At 45.0% G+C, this 13,561-nt stretch overlaps 1 protein-coding gene across 1 annotated transcript in view; it reads left to right on the top strand.

Moving 5' to 3' along the window:
- The window catches only part of LOC310995736 (NACHT, LRR and PYD domains-containing protein 3-like), a gene marked incomplete at its 3' end in the record, with an annotated part of 361,364 nt that overhangs the window by 103,509 nt on the left and 244,294 nt on the right, over positions 1-13,561 (top strand).

Raw genomic sequence — 13,561 nt, 5'->3', positions numbered from 1 at the left:
CGTGAGAGTAAGATTACACTCATTAAACACACTCTACATTAGCGAATTTAGCTGCAGACTAATCGCTATGGTGAGGAAGAAAAACACACAGCGGCCATGCTTCGGCGCACACCTCAATTCTCCCTCCTCTCTTTTCCTCTTTTCCCCGATCTCTCTGGTCCCGCCCCTTGGCCAATCCCCACAGAGAAAACCTGACGTTTCTACTCACTGACCAATAGTAGCAGGGCTTATACCAAAACACCAAAACAAACAAGTTAGTCTGATTTACCTCATGTTGAGGGAACTACTTTTCACACAATCTATAACCTGGTTTCGGTTTTAAAGGAACATTGCAACTATTTTAATGCTGGGATTTATTCCCTGGCTACACCCTCCCCCTTTTAAAGGTCTGGATGTCCTCATAAGACTTACTCTTTAACAGCTTTGGGATCTAAGGGTTGCCATATCAGACTTTTTAGCTAGTTCCTTACTCATGCTCTCGTCACACTGGACCTTGAGTCTGTAGGAAGGCATGGGTGTGATGCATATCCTCATCCCTCGATGCAGAATGACAAGTGGCTTGTTCGTGGGCTCTCCTGGTTCATCATAACTCAAGCGGATGACTGGCTTAACTGCTCTTTTTACAACTGGGTCACTGCAAGGTGCTGGTCCATCTTCAGACTCACTAGTAATTGGGACGTCTCCCAGTTCCAGTCCTGTGTCCGCCACAGGGTCCTCAGATGACACCACAATACTGGCAGTTTCCTCTTCTACCATAGGTGCAGAGTCAGTCTCTTCTTCGTTTGGAGGTGTACCAGGGGCACCACTACTCTCTGCCTGGATCTCATCTTGGGCACAGTTCAGAGGCTGCAATGAAGTAGGCAAACTTGGCCAGTCAGAGTTTATGATCTCTCTCCAAGTGTAGTGAGAATCCTCCTCTTCAGACTCAGAACCAACATGCTCGGATTCACCAGACATCGGCACCCCATCACCTGTTGCCCTTGCTCTGGTGGTGGGTCTCTGGTATTGGGGTTTCTCTTCCTGGACTCCAGGCATCCTCACCAGGAACCCTATCGGAAGCAGATGATCTCTGTGAAGTGTTTTTACAATGCTTCTTCCTTCTTCAGACTTGACCCGATAAACAGGTAAGTTGGGAAGCTTTCCAACCACCACATATGGCTGCAATTTCCATTTCTCTTTTAGTTTGTGTTTTCCCGGTACTCCCAAGGCTCGAATGAGTACACGGTCTCCTTCTTGCAGGTCGTGGACTCGGACTCTCTTGTCGTAGTTTCGCTTGTTCTTCTGATGGTTTTTCCCAGAAGCTTCAGATGCTAGGTGATAAGCATGACTCAAATCTTTTCTTAGCTCCTCCACGTACCGGTGGTGAGTTTTCTTGTCTTCTCCTCCACTAGACAGACCAAAACACACATCAATAGGGAGGCGGGCCTCTCTCCCGAACATCAGGAAATAAGGGGAGTAACCAGTCGACTCATTACGGCTGCAATTGTAAGCATGCACCAGAAAAGCTACATGTTGACTCCACCTTTGTTTGTTTGTGGGATTGAGAGTGCCCAACATGGACAAGAGAGTCCGGTTGAAGCGCTCCGGCTGTGGGTCCCCCTGCGGGTGATACGGGGTAGTTCTTGATTTCTTGATCCCCAGCATACCCAAGAGCTCCTTTATCAACCGACTCTCAAAGTCTCGCCCTTGGTCTGAGTGTATACGTGTGGGCAGGCCGTAATGGACAAAGAACTTCTCCAACAGCACTTTGGCTACTGTTGCTGCAGTCTGATTACTCGTGGGGAAGGCTTGAGCATAGCGAGTAAAATGGTCGGTGACCACTAAGACATTAGCTACTCCGCGGGTGTCTGGTTCAATCGACAGAAAATCAATGCAAACCAAATCCATCGGACCTCGACTGGTGATTTGGTTCAGTGGAGTAGCCCTGTGCGGCAAGGTCTTCTGAGCCACGCACCTCCCACAGGTCTTGATATACTGGTCAATGTCAACAGCCATTTTGGGCCAGTAAAACCTATCACGCACTAGCTCAGTAGTCTTATCAATCCCAAGATGGCCAAAGTCATCGTGCAAGGACTTAAGCACGAGGCGTCTGTGTTGTTCTGGAAGCACTAACTGAGATATTGCTTTCCCGGTCGGCTTCACCACCTTCCGGTACAGGAGCCCATTTTGCAGGTGCAATTTTCCACCTTCTCGCTGGAACAGGACCGCGTCCTTATGGGTGCTCTGGATGGGACACGGCCAGTTGTTTGCTCTTATTTCCTGTTTCACCCTTCCAATGACTTCATCAGTGTCCTGATCCTTCTGCATGTCCACGAGACCTACTGGGTCCACAGGGCCTCCATCAAACCTAACTGGGTAGGCGTACAAGTCTGGGATAGCAGAGGGCGATGCACCTAGCTGATCCACGCATCGATTCGGGGGACTTGGGGACTCGATGACATTGAGTCTCTTACAGAGAGCTTTTACCCCTGATGGAGGTATCCATCCTTCATCCCCTTCACTTGGGTTTCTGGACAGCAGGTCTGCATCCACGTTCTCTCTTCCTGGCCTATATTGTATGGCAAAATCGTATGTAGACAGGGCTGCCAGCCACCGATGTCCTGTGGCATTGAGCTTGGCAGTCGTGAGAACATAGGTCAGTGGGTTATTATCTGTTCTGACGGTGAATTTGGCCCCATATAGGTAATCATGAAATTTGTCAACCACTGCCCATTTTAGTGCGAGAAACTCGAGCTGATGAACAGGGTAATTTCTTTCAGAGTTCCGCAGTTTCCTACTGGCAAAAGCTACAGGGCGCAAACCATCTGAATACTCCTGGTTGAGGACCGCACCCAACCCGTCGAAGCTGGCGTCCACGTGGAGTATATAGGGCTTGGCCGGGTCTGCGTAGGCCAGGACAGGAGCGTGAGTAAGACAGTGGATTATTTTTTGAAACGCCGCTGTACATTCAGGGGTCCACCTCTCACCAAATGGCTCAGGCCTCTTGAAGTAGCTAGCCGTCTGGGCAGTTGCTTTCTTGTTGCGCTGAGTGGGGAGGTAGCCTTTTGTAAGGTCTGTCAACGATTTTACAATCGCTGAATAGTTGGCAATGAAGCGTCTATAATAGCCGCAGAAGCCTAGAAAAGATTGCAGGGTTTTAAGGTCAGTTGGCTGTTCCCAGCGGGTAACTGCGATGATCTTTTCGGGGTCGGTAGCTATCCCTTCAGCTGACACAATATGGCCGACGTATTTGACCTGCGGCTGACAAAATTGACATTTGTCGATGGATACTTTCAGCCCATACTCTTGAAGACGATCTAGCACTTTCAAGAGGCGTTCCTCATGTTCTTCTAATGTCTTTCCGAAAACAATGAGATCGTCCAGATATACAAGGCACTGGAGCAAGTTCATATCCCCTACCACCCTCTCCATGAGGCGCTGGAAGGTTGATGGCGCTCCAGTGATGCCTTGGGGCATACGTTCAAATTGAAAGAATCCCAATGGACAAATGAAGGCTGTTTTCTCTTTATCTTCTTCAGACATTGGGATTTGGTAGTAGCCATTTCTTAAGTCCAACACAGTAAACCAACGACTGCCAGTCATACAGTCGAGGGCATCATCGATCCTGGGGACTGTGTACTGATCCGGAATAGTACGAGCATTCAGAGTACGGTAATCGATACACATTCGGACAGAACCATTTTTTTTCCTTGCCACGACAATAGGCGACGCATAGGGGCTTCGGGATTCCTTTATTATCCCAGTAGCTAGAAGCTTCTGTAGGTGTCGCCGGACGTCATCTATATCCGCAGGCGCCAGTCGTCTTGACCGTTCTCTGAAAGGTCGGGGATCGCTGATGCGGATGTTGTGTTCAACGCCTTTAGCCAGTCCCACATCCCATTCCACCAGTGAAAACACTCCCGCTCTCTCAGATAGCTTCTTCGCTAGTCTCTCCTTCCAAGCAGTGGGGATGGGGGACTCTCCAAAATCAAACAATCCAGGATCCAGTGTTGAAGGGGATCCATTATCCTTCTGGAGTTCCATCACAACTTCAACTTTGTGGACATGGGCTACGACTGTACCTTTGGGAATGGATTTAGTTTTTAGCGACTCGTTTCTGAGTAGCACAGAAAAATTGTTCACATCCATATCGGAGGGAAGAAGGACGCAGGGTGGTACCACGACTCCAGCAGGAAGAAATGATTGGACAGGTGCTTCGACCACCAGTACGTCTTGCTTCAGTGTTTCGTCTGCAGTCACTTTACAGGCAGCAAAAACTGCGCCACCTGGAGGGATTTTAAGTGGTCCGGGGCCCGCCCATCTTATGTGTCCTATCTTGTCCTTCTCAAGGCTTTTGGAAGAGTTTTGTTCGCCTGAGGTCTGTGCACAAACCCGCCATGCTTGGGCCTGCCCATTACTCCCTGTAACGTCTGTCGTCCGCGGCCCATGGCAAAACTTCCTTGCATTGGTCCCGAAAAGTACAGGTGGCTGATCTGGACCACTAGGATCTGGGCAGACCAGGGCCAACACCGTCTTAGGTGCAGGGTTGGGTCCGTCGTCCACAAACTGAACATTCATTGCAACATAGCCCTTGTAAGGATAACAGGACTCACTGAGACCCCAAAGGGCCAAGCTGGAAATGGGATGGAGTGGCAAATGAGACAGATGTTCTTGGAACCAACTCTCAAAAACTATGGAGACGGTGGAGCCTCCATCCATCAGTGCTGTGAGCGAGTGCCCTTCGATGATGACTTGGCTCAAGGAAGTCTCTCCAACAAGTCCCTCGGGAAGGCTACCAGGCTTTTTGTGGTCTACTGCACTCCGTTTAATAGAACAATGAGTGTGTTCAGTCTCTTTATGTGGGTTTGTTTGGTCTCTGTTGTTGTGTTCTTTGTGCCTTCTCAGGGTACGAACCAGTTTTTGTATTACTTTGGCGGAGTCTTCAGGGGCGGTACAACGTGTGGCTACATGGCCATCTTCTCCGCATCGATAGCAGAAAAAATCATCTCTATCATTTCTGTCCCTGGATTGGCCTTTGTAACTCTGTCTGTTGGGGACATTATAGCTTCCTTTATTCTCTCTGGGGTCTGCTCTCCAACCAGACCCTCTTGTTGTTGGTCTGGTTTCTGTGTGTGTTACTGTCATAACCCCAATCTGATTCTGTAGAGTCTCCACTTGTTTCTTTAATGCTTGAACCTCACTGTTTGATTTTGCTTTGGATTGTTTCTCTGTCTGTATCTCTTTAGGGGATTTAGTTGTAGCCTTTAACGGCCCAACTGTCAACTCAGATACTCGGGACTGCAAAAACTCAATCTGAGCTTTGAGATCTTGAACCTCATTGTCTGTTAGCTTAGCTTCATCATCGACTCTCACTTGTCTAACCATAGGCTTGGCTGGGTTGGGAGCCGATTTTTTTCGTACTATCTGTTGGTCCTCTTCTTGTCGAATTTCGTTCAACAGTTCCAGGAAAGAGGGTGGGTTATTCTTTCTCTCTCTCAAGCGTAACTGCAGGAGCAGTAGATCTGACTCGATGGCGCCCCTGAGGAGTTGTTCCACACGTGCACCGTCTCTTTGGCTAGTGCGTAGCCCACCTCTCTCCACCACCTTGGTTAGCAAGCGCTCCACCCTTCTCAAAAAATCAGACAGTCTCTCACCTGAACTTTGGCGAAGGGCTCTGAATGAGAAATACAGATCTTCAGGGGTTTCAGAGGTTCCAAATGCTCTCTCCAGGGCCTCAATATATTCCTGAGGTGAAGCATCAGGGTCATTGGCTCTCACAGCTTGTGCTATCTCTAAAGCCGGTCCTTTCAAACTCTCCACAATCCTCTTTCGTTTTTCCCGACTGGAACAGTCACATTCGTCCACCATCAATCGAGCCTGCTCCGTCCAAGTGTCCAAATTCTCCTCTCCAGCAGGTGTAGGTGTTAGTCCAGAATATGCTCGCAAGCGTCGGAAAACATTGCTCTCTTGGGGTTTCATTGTTTTGAGAAGGAGATCACCTACTGCGCGTATAATGGACTCAGCAGAGTTACCTTGTGTAGTGCCAGGAGGTGCCATCTCGGATTCAGTTGCTCCACCAGTGGACGGGAAACTGTCTTTGGGGGCCAGAGGCACATCTCCTCCTTCGTCACCAGCAGTACCCTCTTCTCCATCTGTTGGTCCATGCAACGTCCACAGCTCCCCTCCACCAACAGGGGGAACATCAAGGGGAATGGTCTTTAGGTTGACTCTTTCACTGCATTCACAAAGCACCATTAGTGACTGGGATTGGGGGTCATACATTCGTCCTATGGCCCTCACTCTTCCCAGGGCTTTGATTGTAGTTATTGTCTCTTCAATGTTGTCTCTTGTGGCATCTACGGGGACTTTCTTCAGTATGAGAGCATGAGCTTGGTCTACTCCCTCCCCTTTACACCAATTCTCTAGTGTTGACATTTCTATAACGTTGTGGATTTTCTTTTACAAGCTATTTAGTTGTTGGTTTACAAAATACTATCCTAGCAAGTTAGCTTTGATAAACTCAGAAATGAATCAAGAAAATGTAACTGAATAATTACTGGAGAGAAAACTAGGATAGTTAAATCACAGAGGTAAACAGGGGTTTACTTTAAAGTAGGTGTTACAGGCTAAAATACTTCAACTAGTTAATAGCATCCCAGCGGTGCCTCCATTTATGTAGCGCTTTCTAAGTATCCTGGCTTTAAGATACTGCACTAAGGGTTCTTTTACTTTGTTATGTCTGATGCTAGTAACTATAAGGTTGCTCTATTTATTATGACCTGTAACCCAGTTTACCTGACAAAACTCCTCAGATAACATGAACTGAAAATGACACAGGAGTTTAGTATTTTTACTCTTTACACCTCTGATTTTAAACCACTTTTTAAAGCTTTGTTACCCACTATTTATTACCTTTTAATCACTATTTATTAACTTGACACAAGATGGTTCATGAATTAAAATAAATGAATTATTTATTCACACACTCAAAATATTTATGCAAAGGTCGAATAAGGTTACTTTAGAAACACAAATGTTACTCTCTTGCTTTTAGAGTGTCAATAACCCAATTTAGAGTATTTCAAGAAAATCACATAGTTGACCTTTAATCTCAGCAATTTAAATAAAAACGAAAAAACCAGGCAAGTGCCCTTTAGAATTCACCAAGGCAATATTATCACAGTTAATTGCACAGAATCTCTCAACCCTTCTTGTAAACTTGTAAACCTCGTTCAAAAGGAAAATATCAATCAGTTACTCAAACCTGAATCTCTGAAACACGGAATATTACGTTTCAAAATTAGTGTGGGCCCACAGAAAAATAATAATACAACAGCCGGCAAAGAAAATAACAAACCCCCCGTTGCAGGCCTGTTTGTGGATGAGTTGTGAGGTGTTGTGGAACGTTGGCCACACGGTGTCCGATACCGTGTTCACTCACCCACGCTGATCCAGTCTCTAGTCTCTGTACCTGCAGCCGCTGATACAGGGAAAAGTCCCGGCCTCGTCCGAGACTCACTGAAGCCGCTCGTTGACCTTCTCGTTACCGCGACGACGTCCGCCGACGTTGGAGGAAAGACACGGCAGGTCTCCCTCAACCACCACAGCTCACCCGAGTTGGTCCGATCCCACGGCGCACTGTCTATGACTCTGTCCGAGAGTCACAGTCTGTCCATGAAGCACTAGCACAACATTAGCATGTGTGCTATCACGATGCAGTCTGTACAGTTGCTCGTTAACTCCGTAGCTCCGTAACTCAGTCTTTCAACACAGTGTACCTCCATTAACCCTTCACATAACGTGAGAGTAAGATTACACTCATTAAACACACTCTACATTAGCGAATTTAGCTGCAGACTAATCGCTATGGTGAGGAAGAAAAACACACAGCGGCCATGCTTCGGCGCACACCTCAATTCTCCCTCCTCTCTTTTCCTCTTTTCCCCGATCTCTCTGGTCCCGCCCCTTGGCCAATCCCCACAGAGAAAACCTGACGTTTCTACTCACTGACCAATAGTAGCAGGGCTTATACCAAAACACCAAAACAAACAAGTTAGTCTGATTTACCTCATGTTGAGGGAACTACTTTTCACACAATCTATAACCTGGTTTCGGTTTTAAAGGAACATTGCAACTATTTTAATGCTGGGATTTATTCCCTGGCTACACCACCAAAATGGATGTCTTAATTAGAAAAAAAAAACATTAGGACCATCAGAACAACACTGACTTTAAGCATACCAGCATGCATGAATCATAAATATGAATTCATTTCCAAAACCAGTAGGACGGTCAAATCTAAATCAAATATAAGTGTATTCATTATAATAGGCTACCGCTTTCAGGGCAGGGCATCAAACGTATACATAGGCGCCGATTCAGTGGGTGCTCCAGTGCTCGAGCACCCACTGACCAGGTTGAGCACCCTGGGGGGCACGCCACCAGATGCGCATTTCTCCGTGCCGCTCGGCAAGCGCCTCGGCCCCTCAGATGTGTGTGTGTGTGGGTATGTGTATCATGTGTAGCCCGTATGTGTGTGTAGCCTGTGTGAATGTGTGTGTTAATCTCGCTCGCGCTCTGTTAAGATGAATAAACAAATCGCTGCAGAGCACGAGCCTGGCACAGAGGTGCGCGCTCTAGCGCATCTGGCACAATCTGTTAAAGGAAACTGGCTCTGCTCCGCGGCTATTTCGCGTCCGACGTCTATGTTAAGCACATGTTTTTATTGATATTGTAGCGTCCGACCTAACGTAACTATACAACAACATAACACAAACTTTATCAAACAGCTCTCACTTCTTCCTCTGCACCACCTCACTCACTCACTCACTCACCTACACACGTACACAGGACCCTCACACTCACCTTTCAGTTGTGCAGTATTATTAATAATGAGCGATGAGTCCCATTGTTTTACAGTTGCTGCTTGCAGATGATGATAATATTTCAGTAATTTAAATGGATCAGCTGGGCAAATTTTGACCCGGGAGACTCTGGTGACAAGAGCCGTCGCCGAATTATTATTGTTAATGTTTTTTCTAATTAAGACATCCATTTTGGTGGTTTATTACATAATGCACCAAATTATTACATTTTCTTCATGAAAAAGTGCAACACCCGCAATATGTAATAAGTGATGCAAAATGTAACAACTTATTACAAAATGCGGCAAAGTTTATTACATATTGCGTTCAAGATTTTTATTACAAAATGTGGCAGATTATTACAAAATGCGGCGTTATTACATAATGACGTGAAGATTTATTACATTATTACATAATGCGGCATTATTACTTAATGTGGCGTTACATACCTTTAACAGTAGGCTATGTATTAAATTACATGAAAAATATTCGATCAATATGGTTTTTAATCATTTCTAAATCATCCTGTGTGTGCTATGTGATCAAGGCATGACTCTATCTCAATTTTGTTGTTACAAGACAACAACATTAAAGTACTGAATTGAATTGAATTGAAATATCAAGAATAAATGAATAGAATTACTGCAAATACTGGTTTTACTGTGACTTTCATAGTAACAAATATCCTGATTTTTTTCTGTTCTACACTAAAACATTACACAGGCAAGGCAATTTTATTTGTATAGCCCGTTTTTACAAACAGTTTGTCTCAAAGGGCTTCTCATGGCATCACAACAACATCCTCTGCCCTTAGACCCTCACATCCACTGAGGAAAAACTCCATAGAAAACGCTTTTAACAAGGAAAAATTGGAGCACACAACTTTATGGCAGAAAACCATCAGATCCAGAGGAGAAAAGCTAATTCTGTACATTTCTTGTATAAAGCAGTATTTCATTTGACTTGCTCTAAATGTTTGTTGAATTTGTTAAAGTCCATGAAAGTTTCACAATGAAGAGACTTCTCAGATGTTTGGTAGAGGTCCATATCTAAATAACTTGAAAAGAACATTTTTCCATTGCTTTTGTGGACAATGAAGAGTTAACTATAAAAATGTTCTAATAGCCCAAATATAAACCAAATGAATTTGAAAAGGTGTTTTTTTCTAAGTTATATGTGCTAGAGCAAAATGAAGTTTAATGAATCTAGCATGTTTATTACTTTACTATGAAGACGTTTCAACAGTCTGTGTTGGAGACAAAACCACAACACATCTGGATTTTCGATAATAATTGAAAACTGGGCTCCAACAACTACAATCATTGTTTGTTTGTTTTTTTCCTGTATATTATTATTTATTTTCTTGAACAACTCAGAAACACAGTTAGTCATTTCTTAAATCTTAGAGACTGAACTTTTAGAACTAACTTTGAGCTGTGAGGAGCGTCTCGTCCTCCTGGACATCATCCTCAGAGACAGACTGTCCAACCTGGTATTTAACCTGTGACTGAAACAGGCCGAGCCTCCACATGAAGACACTGGATGTCCCGCTGACTGAAGGTGAGTGTGATATCTGATGATTTAATGTCATTGATGATCTTCACTTTGTTGAGTTTGTAGTTGATTGAAACCTTCAGATGTTTAAACGCTGTGAGATGGAGAAAGGAAAAGTGTCTGATGATCTCACACTGAGGTGGTTTATCCTAAACAGAGAGAAGAAGCAGTGAAAGAGAAGTTAAACAAAATGAAAACAACAGAAAACCTCAGATTATTCAACAGACGGTGGTTAACCTCATGGTTCCTGGATGTTTTATGTTTACATCTCTCTGGCTGTGTTGATGCATAAAATGTGTCAAGGTTGTGTATTTTGGGGTGAATTTTAATCTCTCATATGCCTTTTCAACTAAACAGACCAATCTGTGACCCTTCAGCATTTTTTTTGTGCCATTGACTCCCGTTGAAAATGCATTTTTTTGAACACACTAAACTGCAATTTGGTTTTAATTTTTAATTTTTTGTTGTTGTTGTTGTTGTTTTTTTAGCTTCCCCTCTCAGTGAGCCCAAACTAAAGCTGCCTTTGTTTCCACCGGTGCAGTTGTTGGTGAACACATCGGTGATGAGCAGACGCAGCCTCAGGCGCCGCTGCACTGTGGCCTGAGACCACTCAGCTTCATATTGGCATTCATTAAAAAAAAAAATATTGATACAATATTTGAGCTCCTGTTTGAGGCCACTGTGTTATAAACTGTTTTCTTGTCTGTAACAACGTCTGTTGCATGTCTGCCCGTCCTGGCAAGGCAAGGCAAGGCAATTTTATTTGTATAGCCCGTTTTTACAAACAGTTTGTCTCAAAGGGCTTCACATGGCATCACAACAACATCCTCTGCCCTTAGACCCTCACATCCACTGAGGAAAAACTCCATGGAAAACCAGGAGAGACCTCAGGGTGAGCAACAGAGGAGGGATCGCTCACCCAAGACGGACAGACGTGACATAGATGTTGTTACAGACAAGAAAACTGGCTGAGGGATCCCTCCTCTGTTGCTCACCCTGAGGTTTCTCCTGGTTTTCCCTGTTAAAAGGGTTTTCCATGGAGTTTTTCCTCAGTGGATGTGAGGGTCTAAGGACAGAGGATGTTGTTGTGATGCCATGTAAAGCCCTTTGAGACAAACTGGTGGTAAAAACGGGCTATACTGTACAAATAAAATGGCCTTGCCTTGCCGTACGTCCAGCAGGGGGCAGTATAACAGCGACTGTTTATTTGTTTATTTGTTTATTTGGATCCCCATTAGCTGTTACAACTGCAACAGCTACTCTTCCTGGGGTCCATCCCCGACTGTGAGGTCTGTGAGGTCTGCAGTAACAGACAACTTGTAACAGACTGTGAAGGCCTCGCTGAGCTGAACTCAACCAGCTGAACGTGTCAGTGTATCACGTTTTACTGTAATTTGCTGTAGTTCCTGTTATTACTATGGGCAGGAAATGACATGAACCTGAGGCGTCAGTGGAAATGTTTTTGTGTTAACTGTGCTGTGCTGTGTTTCAGAGCAGCAGCAGCATCAAAATAATGCCATGACAACAGCTTTATGAATGTGGGGTAGTTGACAAACTGTTACCAAGACTGAAACTTCAACTCATTTATCAACAAACAGGTTTCAGGTCGAGTCCAAACAGTTTCATTATGTTTAATACAAATGTTATAGGATTACATGTGTTACATGACCTGGGGACCTACATTGCACTATTCCTGCAGTTTGTTATTGTTCTTCTGTTCGGCCATTTTCTTTATACTTTTGACACTTAACTAGTCCTTCATACTTTGTGCTATTTCAACAATTCTCACATCAAAATGTTCAGCCTTTTCGGGACAGGTGTGCTATGACTTTTCTCTTTTCAACTATTCATACTTTTTGCAATATTCAACTATTTCTGATTTTTTTCCCCCCATAGAGAATGCATTGGAACAGTCTTGAAACTCTTCTTTCAGCCTTTAAAGCGTCCACATACTTTCGCTTGTCGTGTCTCATTTGATGTGCTCAAAACAGCAGACAGACTTACAGAATTGTCTCCGTGAGCCTAATTGTGCAGCTAGACCCGCTCCAGTGGCTCATTGACTTCAATAGAAAAGTAGGAGCAGATTTTTTAAGAAAAGGAGAAAGGACCCCCTTTTCTAACTAGCCAGCTTGAGAAAAGTATTTGTCCTACAAACATTTAATGCACATCAGAATGCTCAGGAAGGTCTCCTTGCCCAGATAGTCTCTACCACATTCTGATAAGAGGTACGGTTCTCTGTTTTTTGGCTGTCATTAGGAGAGCTGCGCCGAGCTCAAAACTGACTGTTCTGCTCCTGCTCTGTTGTGCAGGTGGCCATCAAGTCTGACACACACACACACACACACACACACACACACACACACACACACACACACACACACACACACACACACACACACACACACACACACACACACACACACACACACACACACACACACACACACACACAGTGCCACCCAGTAAAAGGTAAGCAGTTAGTCACCATGGTGCAGATCATTAGCACATGGAGGGGTTTTGTGGTGATCAACTATTGTACTTGTATTGTTCTGGCTATGTGCTGGTCCATAGAGTCAGAGGAGGTTGGTCCTCCTCTATTTTTTAGAGGCCAGATGAACATCAACATATTTTTTAGAAAGAGTAACTGGTTGAATTAAACCATTACCACATCATTTCATGTCTCCACCAAGTTCACTTTCCTCCTCCTCCTCTTTTCTCCCTCCTTCCTCCCTCCTCCTCTCCCTCCTCTTCTTCTCCATCCTTCTGCCTTCTTTATCTCCCGCTTCCTCCTCCTCCTCTTCTTCTCCCTCCTTCTTTCTCTCCCTCTTCTTCTTCTCCCTCCTCTCTCCTCCTCTTCTTCTCCCTCCTCCTCTCCCTATCCCTCTTCCTCCTCCTCTTCCTCCTCCTCTCCCTCCTCCTCTTCTTCTCCCTCCTTCCTCCCTCTTCCTCCTCCTCCTCCTCTTCTCCCCCTTCCTCCCTCGTTCTCCTCCTCTCCCTCCTCCTCCTCTTCTTCTCCCTCCTTCCGCCTTCTTTCTCTCCCTCTTCCCCCTCTTCTTCTCCTTCCTTCCTCCCTCCTCCTCCTCTCCCTCCTCTTCTTCTCCTTCCTTCCTCCCTCCTCCTCTTCTCCCTCCTCCTCTCTCTCTGCCATTCAGCCCAATGCAATT

The sequence above is a fragment of the Trachurus trachurus genome (genome assembly GCF_905171665.1).
Source record: "Trachurus trachurus genome assembly, chromosome: 13".
In the NCBI taxonomy this organism is placed as follows: domain Eukaryota; kingdom Metazoa; phylum Chordata; class Actinopteri; order Carangiformes; family Carangidae; genus Trachurus; species Trachurus trachurus.
This window is presented reverse-complemented; position numbering and strand designations above follow the sequence as displayed.